This window comes from Crotalus tigris, unplaced genomic scaffold (genome assembly GCF_016545835.1).
Source record: "Crotalus tigris isolate CLP2741 ecotype Arizona unplaced genomic scaffold, ASM1654583v1 scf7180000017666.379230911805:20528666, whole genome shotgun sequence".
Taxonomy (NCBI): Eukaryota; Metazoa; Chordata; class Lepidosauria; order Squamata; family Viperidae; genus Crotalus; species Crotalus tigris.
Genome location: NW_024096552.1, coordinates 18,244,634 through 18,262,933, shown reverse-complemented (window position 1 = coordinate 18,262,933; position 18,300 = coordinate 18,244,634). Strand labels below are relative to the sequence as shown.

Genomic DNA, 18,300 nt, shown 5'->3' with positions numbered 1-18,300 from the left:
GAGAAATGCTGGGCCCTAGCTGCTCTATCATTCAAAGTTAATTTCTTCATCTTACTAAAAAGCCTATTCATTATGAGAATTTATGATTGATATTTTCTTTAAATTACAAGGCATGTTTCCATTCACAAAGGATACTAATGATAATTTTAAAACGAATTTTAAATTTCATTCTCAAAGAAATTTAGAGGGAGATGTTAACAAGTGGGCATGGTTAAATTACACAATTTATCAAATAACCTAAGATATTTGAGATGAATCTCTATGATTTAAAAGTCTTTCTAAGTCAAAATGATTGTAAAGCACATGCCTAAAAATAGTATTACCAATCTAACTTGGCACAACTTGCAGGTTGTGTCCTGTACGTGTTTTTCCATGAAACAGTTGTTGACTTACAATTCAATCTAAGTTACATCCTATATACTAAAAGCATATATACTATCTCTTACTTTTTAACAGCACTTAAATTTAAAAAAATGAAATCCCATTTTCATGTGTTTTGAGGAAATGTTGGACAGTTGAATATAGCACAACAGAAGCTATCTGAGAATTTATAATTCCTTCTTGAATTTCATTAAGAAACAGTAAACACAACTGAACTGAGTCTATCTATCTATACCATAGTAAATGAATGCCATAACCACGTCAAAAGAAGAACAGCAATATGAACATCATTTCTGAAACATATTAACATCTACTTAAAGTACTATATTGTTTTCACAAACAATCTGCATGTAAAGGGAGAAGGTGAAATGGAAATGCCTCTTGATATCGATGTTGCAAAGCATGAAAATCCTGGAGAAGAGCCTGAAATTCTTTAGTTGTCTGGAAAGGACTATTTGAAAGCTTGAAATAAGATAAGTCCTCAATAGTAAGTCTATGCAAAGCGATTGAGAGATGAGCTTCACGAAGCAGATTACAGAAGATGAAGCCCCACTTTTCAAACCACTGAAATAGTATATTCTTTGCCAGGCTTGTGTGGCTGTTCAAACATTCACACATAGATGTTTCCCAAGAGACCACCAAGAAGTGGTGCATGCATGCATATATAAGCTTTGCAAATAAATAATTCTTTAAAGCTTTGAAGAGAAATACTTCATATACATCTCTTTTAAAAGTTTTCCATTAAGGAAAAGTGACTTAATTCATTTTTTTTCCTGTTTTCTCCATCCAGTTTTGTTTCCTACTTTCCATTGTTTCATCTATTTTTTCCATTATTCATCTCATTTTTATTTTTATTTTTTTATATTTCTGCTCAAAAGAAACAATGTATTTGTGAGTCTAGTGTTTCAGTGTATAAGAATGCTTGATATTTGCAAATGAACAGCAATGGGACATCTTATCCTATTAACATTTCAATTTGTACTTATTAATTCATTAGTATGTATTTATTTTTAGTCCTAGCTCCATCTTCTTTCATAATGTTGCCCATGGCAGACATGATTTGCAAACATCATACATATACAATATTCATACTGTACACACATACAAGCATGTACCAATTTATGCACTGGACATCTTTAGAATAGTTTCATTCAGAATTTGAAACATTAAGTTGCCAACATAAAAAAAAATTGGCACTGCATAGGATTGTTGTCATTGCCTATTTTTTTTCTTCTAGCTTTATTTTTTTTAGATCTTCTTAAGTTCAGAGGCATCTTTCTTTGAGGCAAATACAATCTCTTATTTCTACATTGTTGTGCTCAATTCTGCTACAGTGGATGATTCAGCATCAGTGCAATGATATAGTAATTCATTTTACAATCAATAAATATTCTTAGCATTTATTTCATTACATGAATGAGCAGAGGAAAGGCATTCATTCCAATAGGGAAAATTTAAAAAATGAAGAGCTAAACAACTATCATGCAATGAAAAGATTATTTAAAGTTAAAAACTATAAATAAATTCTGCAAATTCTTGCACTTCTGAGTTTAACCATTCAAACACTGAAACAAGATATACTGCTTCAATATTCTTAAGATCAGGAACTGAAAATCATTATTTGCAGAAAAAGTGGATATAAAAAGTATATAAACGCAGATTTCTTCCAGGCTCACTCACCTCTAAATACAGTTTATAAATCACTAAAACAAATTATTTTCATCTGAAAAATTCTCTGTGAGAAACCTTTGAACTCCTATTCCATGGGGAAGAGATTACAGTTTTATAATTAAATAAATTTAAAAATTATAAATAAATTAATAGCCCTAGCATATCATTCAGAATCTCATGTATTTCTATCTGCTTTATGCCTGTGCCAAAATAGAATATATCAAATGCCTGCAATATATTGAAGTGTCTACTTGAAATTTACTATAAATAAAAAGGGCATATCTTTTTTTCCTAAAGCACAAATAGTTTTTAAAAACCACGAAAACAGTTATTTACATGCTTTTATATGTACAAATTGTTACCATGTAGGCTTGCGTTACTTAATTATGGTTCTAGTTTGATTTTAGTTTCTCATGATTCTAATTTCTAGTCCAACAATTTAATCACTAAAGTGGCTTGTACTTGCATGTAATTTTGCCTTTCAGTTACTACTGACTTGCAGCATCCAACTGACAATCCATCAGTACGGTAGATTTCCCATTTCTTCCCCCCTGCCCCCAAAAGCAGTAAGATCTGGACCTTGATGCAGATACTTAAGGGTAAAAGTGAAAAAGTTCAAGATACCAGAATCATTCCTGTAGAACCCCAGAGTTGGTAAAGTTAAAAGTTCACTTGCATTTTTTTTCCATTTTGAAGGGGGTTAAGGAGCAAAATTAGTGCTTCAAGCTGCACAAAGTCTTAAGGCTTTCCTCTCACTCATTATATCTTCTAAGACTTGATCTTGGTCCTAGCTACCTTCAAAACAGTGTACAAAACCTGAGGTGGGCTTTGAGCTTATGGAAGAACCACATTTATAATTAGAATATTGGGGTTTTTTTTTAAAAAAACCATGCATTTACTCTTCTCTGCCACTTTTATTGCAGATACTTTATTACTAAATATAGTATGTGTTTATATGATTATGACCTTTAATTGCTTAAATGATCTGGGAACAAGATGCCTTAAAGATCATCAATATAACTATTATACTGAATCCCTATAATGAACAATTTTCCTTACTTCCCATCATAAAATGAGAAAAGCTGGTGGAAACAAGTGAGAAAACCTTTTCTGTAAGATTATCACATTCTTTCTTTTGTTAAATCTATTCTATCTTATGCTTTTCTACCACCAAGTTAGTTTGCTTTTACTTAACCCGGGGATTTGATTTGATAGCATTTAATTTGAAAAAAAAAAAAAGTATTTTCAGACCTCTCAGGTACAGTGGGGTAGAGAACAGGTCAAGGCCTCCTGGGCATGGCAGGTTTCCGTGTGCCAGTGAGCTCTATAATATGCACAGGACCTCCCAATGCCAAGGCATCCCTGTGTTCCTTACAATAGATTTCATCCACTTAGACCCATGAGACTGCTCACAACTGGGAATCCTGTGATTGTGGTCACTGAGCAAAGTGGCCACATGACATCTCATTTAATGACTGCTTTGTTCAACAACCAAGACTCCAGCCCGAACTGTAGTCACAGCTTAAGGACTATCTCGAAATTAAAATTATAACCTGTAAATTAAAGTTACCTAAAATTTATACTTGTAAATTAAAATTATTAAATTTTTGTGGTTGTCAAACTGTTTTTATTTGGTCCTCTAATCTGATATACTTATAATTTCTTACTTCATATTATTGCTTAGTTTTGGCTTTAGTACTTTATATAATCAGCATTCTTATATTTCCCCCATCATAATAATAATAATAATAATAATAACAACAACAACAACAATATCTGAAGAACAAGGATGAAGATGCCCTGAAATTAGTATATCAGGAAGGCTTACTAACTACTGGAGAGACCAAACTGGCCTACAAGAAAGACCAAATGAAGAACAGAATAGAGGCATGGGAAGACAAAGCACTACATGGCCAATACATGAAAAAAATAGCTGGGAAAGCAGATAATAATAAAACCTGGCAATGGCTAAGAGCAGGAAAATTGAAGAAAGAGACCGAGGGACTAATTCTGGCTGCACAAGACCAAGCCTTAAGGACAAATGCATACAAAGTCAAAATTGAGAAGACAGCAACAGACAGTAAGTGCCGCCTATGCAAAGAAGCTGAAGAAACAGTGGACCACTTGGTAAGCTGTTGCAAGAAGATTGCACAGACTGATTACAAGCAGCGGCATGACAAAGTAGCAACAATGGTGCATTGGAAGATCTGCAAAAAATATCATTTGCCTGTAAGCAAAAACTGGTGGGATCATAAAATAGAGAAAGTCATAGAAAATGATAAAATTAAACTGCTCTGGGACTTCAGAATTCAAACAGACAAGCACCTGCAACATAACACCCCAGACTTAACAATTGTCGATAAGAAAGACAAAAAAGTCTGGATAGTGGACGTGGCAGTGCCTGGAGATAGCAGAATAGAAGAGAAAGAACTGGAGAAGATAACAAAATACAAAGACCTACAAATAGAAATAGAAAGACTGTGGCAAAAGCAAGCAAGGGTAGTACCAATAGTCATAGGCTCCTTGGTGCAATCCCAAAACAACTGGAGCACCACTTGAACACCATTGGCATTGACAAATTCGCTATTAGTCAATTACAAAAGGCGGCCTTATTAGGAACTGCTTCCATCCTGCGACGATATCTGTAATACCATCAAACATCCACATCTGCCTATCCCAGGTCCTGGGTAAGGACTCGATAGATAGACAAAATGCCAAATCCAGTCTGAACATCTGGCTGACTGTGCGATGATCGATAATAATAATAAAAAGTTGGAAGGGACCTTGGAGGTTATCTAGTCCAACCCACTGCTCAGGCAGGAAACCCTATACCATTTCAGACAAATGGCTGTCCAGTCTCTTCTTAAAGACCTCCAGTGTTGTATGATGACTCTCCCTCAACTGTTGCCAAACTAACTTGGATATATCAAAAGTTTGGAAGCCATTTTGTTTGTTGATCTATAAAGACAATAAGGAGTAATTTTAAATAACATAACAATCAATAAATCTAATTATATTGCATACTCAGGACCTATAAAATCAATAGCATGATGAAATAAAATACATTTAAAAGTCCTGAAAAATAGAAGGAGAAAAACGCCAAAGGAACCTTGGAGATGAACTATATTTCAAATGTAGAGAGGGGAATTACAAATAATTACAAAGAATTAAAAAGTCTGCTTGTCTTGAACTTAACAACTCATGAGATGGGCATGGGATTCCTTAACAGGCTGACTTAAATAACCCTATCAGGTGATAAGAGAAAATTGTATCAAAATCTAGATATATCTGGGTGCTCTGTTCTGTCAACTTTGTTAACCTTAGGGCTTTTGAGCTCAATATGAACTCACAAACATTTTAAAGAAAGATGGCAATTACAGTGAGTGAAAAAATGATTTGATCTCCTGCTGATTTTGTATATTTTTGTATATTTGCTCAGTCTATAATTTTAATGGAAGGTTTATTTTAATAGTGAGAGACAGAATAATAACAAAAAATCCAGAAAAACATATTCCAATAAAGTTATAAATTGATTTGCATTTTAATGAGTGAAATAAGTATTTCACCCCTTCGCAAAATATGACTTGGTGATAAAACCCTTGTTGGCAATCACAGAGGTCAGACGTTTCTTGTAGTTGGCCACCAGGTTTACACACATCTCAGGAGGGATTTTGTCCCACTCCTCCTTGCAGATTCTATCTAAGTCATTAAGGTTTGAGGCTGATGTTTGGCAGCTCGAACCTTTCAGCTTTCTCCACAGATTTTCTATGGGATTAAGTTGTGGAGACTGGCTAGGCCACTCCAGGACCTTAATGTGCTTCTTTTTTTTTAACTTTTTATTTATAATACAGTTAAAACAAAAATGGACATAGCGTAACATTCCAGTATAAATATTTCTAACAATGTGTTCCTCTTCATACATATAATTCTTAACCTCTATATATACATATATATATATTTTCTATACAATACAATATCTAATTTATTTCTCTATATACTAAGGATGGGTAAAGAAGAGCAGAGAGTAGATGAAATGAACGAGAGGTTAGTTCAGGCTAACAAAGAATTAGAATCAACAGTAATTTCCCTGGAACTTGAGAAGGCTGCTCATTACTTACGGTTCCAAAATGTCTGTGAGATGAAAAGTGAAGATTTACCAGTAATAATGACAGATATACTAGCGTGGGCTCTGGGGTCCAGCAGAGAAGAGATGGCTAGCGAGATAGATGAGATTTACAGAATTCACACGAACTATGCAAGACGACATAATCTCCCCAGAGAAGTACACGTTAGAGTTGTTAAGAAATCGATCAGAGACGAAATATTATTCAGGGCCAGAGATGATTCATTGGAGTACTGAGGTAGACAACTGACTGTACTTAAACAAGTACCTAGAAGAGTTAGAGACTTGAGGAGTCAACAAATAACTTTTAAATTGACGAGAAAAAATATTAATTTTAGATGGTTGTCTCCAGAAGGGATCCTGGTCACCTGGCAGGAGAAAAAGTTCCGTTTAGACTCAATAGATAAAGCAGAGGAATTTTATAGAAAAAAATTTGGCAGTGAGGAAGACCTAGTTGAAAGAGAGATAAGAGAGGAAGGAGAGATACTAACTAACCCAGGTCACTGAAGGAAAGGAAATACAACCTAAAGGTAAGGGAGTTGAGATTAGAGAGGATATTGATAATGGGAGAAAATGAAGGGAAACATGATGAGAATAGACTTAAAGAAATTAAAGAGGCTAGACCAGTGTTTTTCAACCTTGACAATTTTAAGGCATGTGGACTTCAACTCCCAGAATTCCACAGCCACCAATGCTGGCTGTGGAATTCTGGGAGTTGAAGTCCACATGCCTTAAAATTGTCAAGGTTGAGAAACACTGGGCTAGACTGACAAGATCGTTAGTGGAAAGAGAAAAAGATTTACAAACTCAAGAGTCTAGACTGACAATAATAACGAGATCCAAATACAGATAAAGAGGGGGGGGAAAGTGTTGAATCCATATCCATCAATGCTAATGGTCTCAACTCTCCAATAAAAAAGAAAAAATTCCTAAACAAACTCAATAAGATGAACTTAGATATAATTATGCTACAATAAGTTCATATAAAAAAACAATATCAATATCTATTAAATTGCCCTAAATTGGGAAACATGTCCACAGCACTTTCACAATACAAGAAGGAATTGTAGCATATATTAAACAGGAAATTTTGGCAAATCTAATTTATAAAGATGAAGAGGGTAGAATCCTAATAATAGAAGTAACCCTAAATAAAACAAAAATTACCCTATTGGGAATTTATGCCCCGAATGAGGGGCAGAAACAATTCTACAAAAAACTACGACAACATTTGTATAATGGGAGACTATAATGTAATCGTGGATAGACACCTAGACTATAAATGTGGAAAGAGTAGGAAAAAAACTAAAGGAACATTACCTGATACATTCCTAAAAATGGTAGAAGAGCTTAATATTCAGGATACCTGGAGAGAGAGGAATTTAGGGAAAAAACAGTTTACATACTACTCAGGACGCCACCAATCATGGTCCAGAATTGATATGGTATGGATGTCAGCAGATTTAAATTTGGAGATAGAGGATATTGTAATTAATACGAACTCCTGGGCTGACCACAACCCAATTAGAATCAGATGGAAAGGGCAAAAAAGAATGAGATGGACCCTGAAAAGAGCAATTCTAAAACATAAAGAATTCACATTGAAATTGGAAGAACAAATGGACCTGTTTTTTTAGACAAATAAAAAGGAAGATACGAATTGCCAAAATTTATGGGATACAGCCAAAGCTTATATGAGAGGGGTTGCGATTTCTTATATGGCCATGGAAAACAAAATTAAAACACAATGACAAAGAAATTTAGAAGAAAAACTAAGTAGAGCTGAGGAAAATTTACAAAAGGAACCACAAAGATGTGATTTGAAGCAACAGATAGATCTAATTAAACATAAGATGAATATCATTGGGAAGGAAGAATTAGGACAGCAGATAAAACGTACTAAACAAAATTTTTTTGAAAAAGCTAATAAACCGGGGAGATGGCTAGCCTACAAAATAAAAAAACATAATAATAAGCAGAGGATTAGTAGACTTTATAATGCAGAAGGTGATATGGTACACCAGAATGAAGGAATGAAATTAGTGGCATATGAGTTCTATAAGAACTTATACAAAGGTGAAGAATGGAGAAATAATGATGATATTCTAAAATATTTACAAACAGCCGATTTACCGAAAGTGCCAGAAGAGTTTAAAAATCTGTTGAACAAAGAGATAACACCTTTAGAATTCTTGGAGGCAATTAAGAAACAAAAAAATAACAAAGCCCCAGGGCCAGATGGTTTACCTGTAGAAATGTATAAAATTGTACAAGAATCTTTAAGCCCAATATTGTTGGAATTATTTAACGAGGTCTTAATAAAGGCTAAAACACCCTGATTCCTAAGGAAGATTCGGACTTGACGCATATTAAGAACTATAGACCCATCTCATTATTAAACTTGGATTATAAGATTTTTATGGCCATAATGGCCCAAGACTTGAAAGATTTGTAGCAGATTTTATACATTTGGATCAAAATGGCTTCTTACCTAAAAGATATATAAGAAACAATGTCAGGACTGTTCTGGATGTATTGGAGTATTATGAGGTACATAATGAAAAGCAAATGGGTTTAATTTTCCTCGATGCACAAAAAGCATTCGACAATGTGAAATGGGATTTTATGTTTAATCAATTGTTGTATATGGACTTTGGGGAAAATTTTATAAATATGTTCAAATCAGTTTATTTTAAACAGGCAGCAAAAGTAATAATTAATGGAGAAACAACCGATAGCTTCCAAATTCAAAAAGGTACAAGGCAAGGTTGTTCGTTATCGCCATTATTGTTTATACTATCCCTGGAGATACTAATCAGAGTGGCAAGGAAAAAAACCAAGGATTAAATTAAAATTATTGCAGGATGCGAAGAAAAGGGGTGGACTTGGCCTCCCTGACCTGGAAAAATATTATCAGGCCATAGTATTATTATGGGTGCGAGATTGGATATTATTGAAGAATAGAAGACTATTATGTTTGGAAGGTTATAATTTACAGGCAGAATGACATGCTATGCTATGGGATCGGAAATATAAAACACACAAATATTTTCGAAGGCATTATATCAGACAAGCTCTAATTGACGTATGGGCTAAAACTTGGCAACCAAATTATATACAAGTCCCAACTGGATCTCTATGTCAGAAATGCCTATATACCCAAAATTTATACAATTAGGGAAATTATAACATATAAAAATGTACTAGATAAGAAAGGGGGATTGAAATCCAGGAAAACCCTTCAAGACGAAGGGATAGAATTAGAATGGTGGGTATATCTTCAACTACAAGCAAGGTATTGGAAAGATAAAAAAGAGTTAGGCATAAAAATAGAGCCAACAGGGCTGGACAAAATATTATTAGGAACCAAGGACAAAATGATTAAAAAACTATATCATTTTTTGTTAGATCAGGCAATGTATGAGGAACAGGTAAAAGAAACCATGTTAACATGGAGCAGGGATCTTGATCTCAACTTTGATCTGCACATCTGGCAAGAATTATGAGCAAGAAATAGGAAGCTTACTTTGGCCACATCCTACAAAGAAAATCTCTACCAAATGTTCTATAGATGGTACCTCCCACCCACAAAGTTAGGTAAAATGGGTCCAAATTTTTCTTCCATATGCCGGAAATGAAAATTGGCAGTAGGGACCTATTACAATATGTGGTGGGAGTGCTCAAAAACCTGTGACTTTTGAAACAAGATAAAAAAATGGCTGGAAGAAATATTAATGATGGAGATAGAGTTAAAACCAGAACTCTTCTTATTAGGCATAACTACACAGAAATACGATAAAGGGATATTTTATTTGATGCTACACATCTTCACGGCTGCTAGACTGGCATATGCACAAAACTGGAGGCATAAAGAAACTCCAACAGAAGAAGAGATTCTATACAAAATTTTATCGTGTGCGGATATGGATAGGCTCACAATGGAAATGAAGGACAGAGTCAGATTATTTTGAAATCTAGGACAACTTTTACTATTGGTGTGAATCAATGAGGACTGTTCGGTTATAAGCTAGTGTTAAGATAGAAACATATATAATTGTATCTTAATGTGCTTCCTCTTGAGCCATTCCTTTGTTGCCTTGGGCATGTGTTTTGGATCATTGCCATGCTGGAATACCCATCCACCACCATTTTCAATGCTCTGGCCACGGGAAGGTTCTCACCCAAAATTTGATGTACATGGCCCTGTCCACCGTCCCTTTGATGCGGTGAAGTTGTCCTGTCCCTAGCAGAAAAACACCTCCAAAGCATAATGTTTCTACCTCCACGTTTGACGGTGGAGATGTGTTCTTGGGGTCATAGGCAGCATTCCTCCTCCTCCAAACATGGCGAGTTGATGCCAAAGAGCTCAATTTTGGTCTCATCTGACCATGACACTGTCACCCAGTTCTACTCTGAATCATTCAAATGTTCATTGGCAAACTTCAGATGGGCCTATACCTGTGTTTTCTTGAGCAGGGGAACCTTGTGGGTGCTGCCGGATTTAAGTCCTTCATGGTATAATATGTTACCGATTGTTTTCTTGGTGACTATGATCTCAGCTGCCTGGAGATCATTGACCAAATCCTCCCGTGTAGTTCTGGGCTGATTCCTCACTGTTCTCATGATCACTGAAACTCCACGAGGTGAGATCTTGCATGGAGCCCCAGACCAAGGGAGATTGACAGTTATTTTATGTGTCTTTCATTTGCAATGAATCACAGCAACTATTGTAACTTTCTCACCAAGCTGTTTGCCGATAGTCTTGTAGCCCATTCTAGCCTTGTGTAGGTCTGCAATCTTGTCCCTGACATCCTTGGATGGCTCTTTAGTCTTGGCCATGGTAGAGAGTTTGGAATCTGATTGACTGATTGCTTCTGTGGACAGATGTCTTTTATATAGGAAACAAGCTGAGAACAGCAGAAGGAAGCTTATAACTGAAGTGGGAAGAAAACAGGTATTCTGCATTTCAAAAAATTTTTAATCTCCATTTGTCCCAGTTATATATACCTTCATATCATTTCTCTGATATCAGTCCAACCTTCTGGGAAATAAATAAATAAACCTGACTACTGTATTCTGGAATTCAAAGAGAAAAGAAGTAAACTAAAAACAAACCTGAAAAGGAATAAGCTCATTTTTTTTCCAGAAATTCATTACATTAGATCATACAAATATCACCAAAAATGATAATCTAATTAACTTGAAATAACTATTAATCCACTACTCAACTTTATTAATTTATATAACTGTTCATTTTTCTGCATGCATATTTACAGAGTTTTTATATTTGTTTACTTGGCATTTATTTTTATTTCTAGAACAATTAACTATTTCTTGTGCAAAGAAAAGCAGGTACTATAAGGGAGAAAATCCCTGTCCTTTTTAAAAAAACATCTTGACTGAGAATGCAACTAGAGGTTTAAGACAACAAAAGGATAACTTTCCATTAAATACTCTAATGGAGTATTTAAACTATTTGTAAAGAGGTAGATAACATATATTAAGTTGAATTGACAAGACTAGACATCAATAACATTCTTTTACCTGTTATACTGCAATCCTAAGTGTATTTAAAATAAAGTTTCACTGGACTGGATCCAAATTGGACAGAACATTTATAATTTCTTGAATGGCTATCATGAAAGGAGTAAACTAGGCGAGATAACCTGTTTACTACAGAAGGAAGAGAGCATTTATTTGGACCTTTTAAACCAAAAAAGCATTATAGGAATAATACTAAACATCAGAATGACCCAAAATCTTCTCTGCACTAATTGTGTTGCAGATAATTTACCAGTGACCCTCTTTAAGGTGAACTATCTTCTTCTAGGGAAGAAAGAGGTCTATCTGAAGAGGCGCCCTGAGGAATTTACTGATTTACTGGAAAACAATATCGCTCAGCTTCATTCACAATTAGATGCTGGCGTGGTTGCTAGTCAAGTGGAGGTACCTGGAGCAGGTTCTTGCCCAATTATCTGGGAATAGCAAAGGATTTAAACATATATACTGCTCCATAATGCTTTATAGCATTCTCTGAGCAGTTTACAATGTTAGCATATTATCCCCAACAATCTGGATCCTCATTTTTACCGACCTCAGAAGATAAGATAGATAACCTTTATTGTCATTTTTTTACTGTGGGCACAACGGCACACATCAAAAATGAAATTTAGTTGCCCGCTCTCAAAGTGAAACACGTACATGACACGCCCTAAAAACATACTATATACAACATATGTATAGACCTACATATACATAACAAATAAGGATAGAAGGCTGAGTTAGCCTTAAGCCAATTAAGATAGAACTCCTGGCAGTAGGGAGAGTTAGTCTGTAATACTGCATTCTAACCATTGCACTACCACGGGAATGTTTAACTTGGTTGCTCGTGATGAAGTGGACAGGATCCTAGGGAATCTGAGTGCAAACACCTGTATTTTAGATCAAGGACCCTCTTGGTTTGTCAAAGTTTCCCAGAAGGCAACATGCAGGTGAGTTCTGGTGGTGATTAATGCTTCCTTGTGGGAGGGCTTTGTGCTCCAGCATTTAAGGAATCTGTTGTCTGCCTTTTTCTTAAGATGCCATCACTATATTCCACCCTGTTGGGTAAAATTTTCAACCTGTTTCCAATCTTCCCTTGGGGACGATCACTGAGAATGTGATTTTGTGGCAGCTCCAGAGGTTCCAGAATAAAATGGATTGTCTAGATTCTAGACCATTTCCGATTAAGGTTCGGGTATGGATATAGAATAGAAACAATATTGGTTGCCCTTTTTGATGATTTTTGGCAGGATCAGAATGGTGGTAGTGCATTCAATCTTGCTCTACTTGCTCTCTCAGAAGGCCTTCAATACCATCGACCTGGAGCAGCTTCAGGAGTTGGGAGTGGGGGCTCTATGTTGTTCTGATTTACTTCTTTCCTCTATGGACATTCTCAGTCAGTGTTGATAGAGAGCAAGAGGTCTAGCCCTCATCCCCTGCTCTGCGGGGTCCTGCAGTGGTCAGTATTCTCTCTGCTTCCATGTAACATCTATATGAAGCTACTAAGTGAGACCATCCACCACCGTGGACTGAGATATCATCAATATGCTGATGACACCCAGCTATTTGTCTTGGCCCACGGTGTGTTCAGCAATGCCATGACCTTTCTCTCGCAGTATTGGAGGCTGTTAAGGGCTGGATAGAGAGCAGTGGGCTGAAACTGAACCCTGGCAAGATTGAATGGCTCTGGGTTTGGGGTTCTATGGTCCATGGAGAATTGCCATCTCTGGTCTTGGATGGGCTGGCACTGCCCCAGACAGACCCAGTATGTAATCTGGAGTTTCTCCTGGACTCACAACTCCTGTTTGAGGAGCAGGTGGCAGTTGTAGCCAGGAGGGACTTTGCGCTACTATGGGTTGTGCACTAGTTATGCCCTTTCCTGAATCAACAATCTCTATTCATAGTCACTCATGCCCTAGTCACCTCCTGACTTGATTATTGCAACATGCACCATGAAAACATTCAGAAGCTCCAAATAGTTCAAAATGACTTTCATGGTTTTGTGCATACCTGAGGTGCATATGTCATTTTTCTACAAAAGCTATGATTTGCTTCTGGGTGCAATTCAAGGTGCTGATTTAAAGCCCTACATAGCTTGAGACCAGATTATCTGAAGGACTGTCTCTTCTGGTTACATCCACTTGACCCAGGCATTAGTAAGGAGGCAGGGAATTTTGTGGGTCTCCTTTCCTAAGGACGTACATTTGGTGAGACCCAGAAGAAAGGCTTCTCTGTGGTGGATCCCTCCCTTTGCAACATCATTCCTACAGAAATTAAACTGGCCTCCACTTTAACACTCTTTTGCAAGGCCTGAAGGCCTGGTTTTGCCAACAGGCCTGGGGATGGAATCCACCAAGTGGCTTGTTTGATGGCTTATTGTCACCAGGGGGATGAAGAGTTTTTTTTCTTCTATTTTCATATTGGGTTATTTTTGTAAGCAACCTAAAGTCACTGAAATAACAATAATATGCTATCTCAGGAGTGTGGCACCTTTGGTTTTGTATCTAATACTAAAACACATTCTCCCCCAAAAGTAGCCTACTGTGGAATCAACAATTAAATCATTGTTTTCTAGAAGACAATAACTAAGGAGAAAAAATTGGTTAAAATGTATCCCATTTTATAGTTGCTATAGTTTGACTAGTATTATTTGATGAGGGAACATATACATTTTATTCAATAAATAAATATCTGCATTTCATTTATTTCTGGAATAACTGTATATTGTATGAATTCTTAGAACTCAAATCATATAGCTGACAAAGTAGATATAGGTGGTCCCCAACTTTTGACTATTACTGAGGCCAAAATATCTATTCCTAACAGACATTTGTTAAGTGAGTTTTATTATCTTTCTTGTCATTATTGTTAAGTGAATCACTGCAGCTGTTAAGTTAGAAAGACAGTTGTCATTTGACTTTGGCTTCCCTGTCGACTTTGCTTATCAGAAGTTTGCAAAAGTTGATCATAGGACCCCAGACACTGTAACTGTCATAAACATGAGTCAGTTGCCAAGTGTCTAAATTTCGATCATGCGACCATGAGGATGCCACAATGTTCATAAGTGTGAAAAATGGTCATAAGTCACTTTTTTTCTGTGTTGTTATAACTTGGAACAGTCACTAAATGAATTGTTTTAAATCGAGAACTACCTGTACTCATCCACAAAAACTTAAAGCAAGAAATGAGGAAGCTCTGGCAATTTCAGAGACTGCTGAAATACAACTCCTTGCCTCCTTGACCATACTAGCTAAGAGTTTACCATCAAAAATATCTGCCAGTAGTTTCGGAATTTCACAGGTTGCCTACATACAACTCATGTCTCTGTCTCCATTTTAAGAGCATCAAAACAGTACTCCAGTAGTTTGCTTAACTCATATTTGATTCCTGAAGAAATCAATAACTAATTTCCCACACTGATTTTAAGAGAATTTTAAATCAACTTCATCTTAATTCAGCATACTGAAATTAACAGATTAAGAATGCAAATAGTGCTCTCAAATTGAAATAGGCATGGAAACGAATATCACTAAAAAGTCATTATTCAAACATAACCTAAAGCATAATATTTAGATCATATTTGGGCAGCAATCTATTTTTTGCCTATTAAACTCTTTAAAGTACTATGTATCACTTAAAATAATGTATTTGAAAGAGATGATTACCATTTGAATGTAAGCTGTTTGTTCACAAACATGCTTATAAGTACAGTATTAATAATTAACAGAATTTTCTTTCTTAATTTAACTACCTATTAAGCTATCCATCAGTACAGTAAATACCCTGAATTTTCATATTTTGTTATAAAGTACAGTAGAAGGGCCAGTTTCTTTCCCCAACCAGGGAAAGTTCAAGCAGGCTAGTTTTCATTTTTTTTTTCTCCGACTCACCCTCAAACCATACTTCCTAAGACCCTGAGAAGCACCTCTGAATCCCAGGCAACATTTTGTCACAGACATTGAATGTAGGTTGACTTTCCCATAGTGTTTATTTATATGCTAACATGGGGATTTGAGATTTACTGGAGATTTTACTCCCTATGTTACCATCAAGTAACACAAAAGTCATCTCTCAAAATGAGCAATAATATTCAGGGAGTCGTGATAAGTACGGGCACATAAACGTCCCATATAGGGCCAGAGATTCCTGCGCTCCGGCCTACCCCTTCCGACAAGTCCTGAGACATCAGAAACCCTTTCCCCGCCTACTATCCGCCCCAGAGAAGTGAAGGGTCCCCGCCCATCCTTCTGGCAGGAGAGGCTGCCAGCTTCCCTCCCCGATTCCGGTTCTCACCCAGCGCCAGCGGCTCTGAGTTTTCTTGCCCAAGATCAGCTCCGTCCGAACGAAGAGGCTAGGGACTCCGAGCAAGCCGGTTAGGGCGGAGCCACGACGGATCCTCGGCGCAGCAAGGACGAGGGAGCGCCGGGCTCTCCTTGGGACTCAGCTGCTTCTGGAAAGGGAAAAGGAAGCCGGCTTCACTGGTTTGTCCCTCGCAGGATCTTGTCTTTTTTCGTAGGATATAATAGGCTCCAAATCGACCGCGCGCTGTCCACGAGCGCGAGGCGCGCGAAACTTTCCGCGGAGCCCGTGTCGCCGCCTATTTCCCTTTTGTTTCCCGGCGTCGCTTCTCAGGCCACTCTTGCCAGCGAGCGCCCGCAGTGTCACCAACGAGCTTCGACAGCTGCAGCAGGGAAAAAAAAAAAAATCCTACAGCAGCTCGCATGCGCAACTTCTCTCCTGGAGGCGGGCCCATAAAAGGAAAACGCATGCGCAAGATTGACAACCAGAGGCGAGCTTGCTTTCTTTGTTTGGGGTGTTGCTGCAGGCTGCGCATCTTAAATTTCTCTTGTTCGCTGGGTCAGCAAAACCTATGGAAGTCGTTATATGTGTCCTGCGGCTGTCATTACGTGTCAGATCCCTCTTTCAGACCATAGTGACATTGTCAGTAATTTACGCAAATGAAGAAAGGAAATTTACAGTCGTAGAGACGGTTCAGAGAAGGTCTGAATAAAAATCTGATCACAAAAATAAAATCTAAATCCTTTATTTTTATGGAAAATATCATAAAAACCATAAGAACACAAAGCATATATTTCCCACAGAATTAGTTATTTTCCATCCACTGAATTCCAGTTTTTTTTAAAAAAGGAAATTATCTCAAAACACAGATCAAAAAGTCTCTTCAACATGAATCGTGAAATTAGAGATTCTGAGATTTTTTTTTCATATTGTCACATCATATAAGATTAATCCTAGAAATTGGTCCTCATTTTGAAACTAAATCCACAACAAAGTATTACCAAACTATAGAGAACATATTTTGCTTTCTACTGACCTCTAGTCCCTATACAGGGCAATAATCCTCCGCCCCTCCCAGGCAAATGTTTGTCCAATCTTTGAAAACCTTCAGAAATGGAGCATCCACAACTTCAGAGAGATTATTCCACTGTTTAATAGCTCTCAAGGTCAATCATCCTCATTTCAGGCTTGGGTGTATTTCTGTAAGGCTTCAAGATACTTGTAGTATCTTCCAGAATGTGGAGAATGAATCCACATCAGATTCCTTTGGGCAGCCCTTCGATAATTGGAAGACTGCTGATATGGGTCCTCTTAGCTGTCCCTTCTTTAGGCTAATATATGCAATTTTTTAAAACTGATCTTCATAGACAATAGCCTTCAAGCTCCTCACCATCTCTACTATTAATCTCTGCACCCTTCCCAATTCTTAAGCATCTTTTTTGTACTCCAGACAGTTTTACAGCTGCTGAATAGGAATATTATACCCCATGACCTTCAAGTTATACCACTCTAAATCAAGTTTGCATTGACTCTTTGGCAGTTGCAGCACAATGTCGGGTCACACTTAATCTGAAAATCCCAGATCTTCATGCTTCCAGATAGTACTACTGCCAAGCCAGATATTGCGTATCTTATACTTATGCATCTGGTTTTTCTTGTTTAACTGAAGAATCTTACTTTTCTCACCAATGAAGAGCCATTTTATCGATAGGAGCCACTATTCAAATCCATTAATATCTTTTCAAATTTTGAGTTTGTGTTCCAAGATGTTAACCATCCTCCTAGCCATATATCATCTGCATATTTTATGAGCATATGTCCTATCTTCTTCTCTAATAATTTATAATAAATGTTGAGGACTGTGGGCAGGGTAGACCTTTAGATGTCTCTGCACATTAAGAAACACATGCTTTGTATAGTTCAACAACTATAAATCAGTCTTGCAATGGGGCCATCCCTCGTTATATTTTATCAAGAAGGAGACTATAATCTACTTTATAAAATATATTATTAATGTACACTATATCCCCTTTGGTCTATTAACTAGTCACTTTCTCAAAGAAGAATCAATAAGATTTTTCTGGCATGGCTATCTTAACAATTGTTAAAATTGTTCTTGCAAGCTGACTGATTATCTTTGCTAGAATTTTTCTAGATACTGATTGGTCTATGGTTTCCTGGGTTTACTATTTTTAAAGATGAAAAGCCTGGTTCTCCAAATTAAGGCATCACCATCATTCTCACTAGCTTATACTTGAACACATTATGTAAAAGAGAAACTCCTT

At 36.7% G+C, this 18,300-nt stretch overlaps 1 protein-coding gene across 23 annotated transcripts in view; it reads right to left on the bottom strand.

The window, feature by feature from the left end:
- Positions 1–18,300, bottom strand: part of LRRFIP2 (LRR binding FLII interacting protein 2) — a 101,102-nt gene that overhangs the window by 65,617 nt on the left and 17,185 nt on the right. For 8 of the 23 annotated variants that reach the window (XM_039336881.1, XM_039336876.1, XM_039336874.1 and 5 more), the window contains exon 1: positions 16,010–16,419. The exons of 1 other annotated variant lie outside the window; for it this stretch is intronic. The gene's annotated coding sequence lies outside the window, so the exon portion shown is untranslated. Of the gene's footprint in view, positions 1–16,009; positions 16,422–18,300 lie in introns of those variants that run through there. 14 more of the 23 variants (XM_039336864.1, XM_039336869.1, XM_039336868.1 and 11 more) reach the window with 5 other exon arrangements.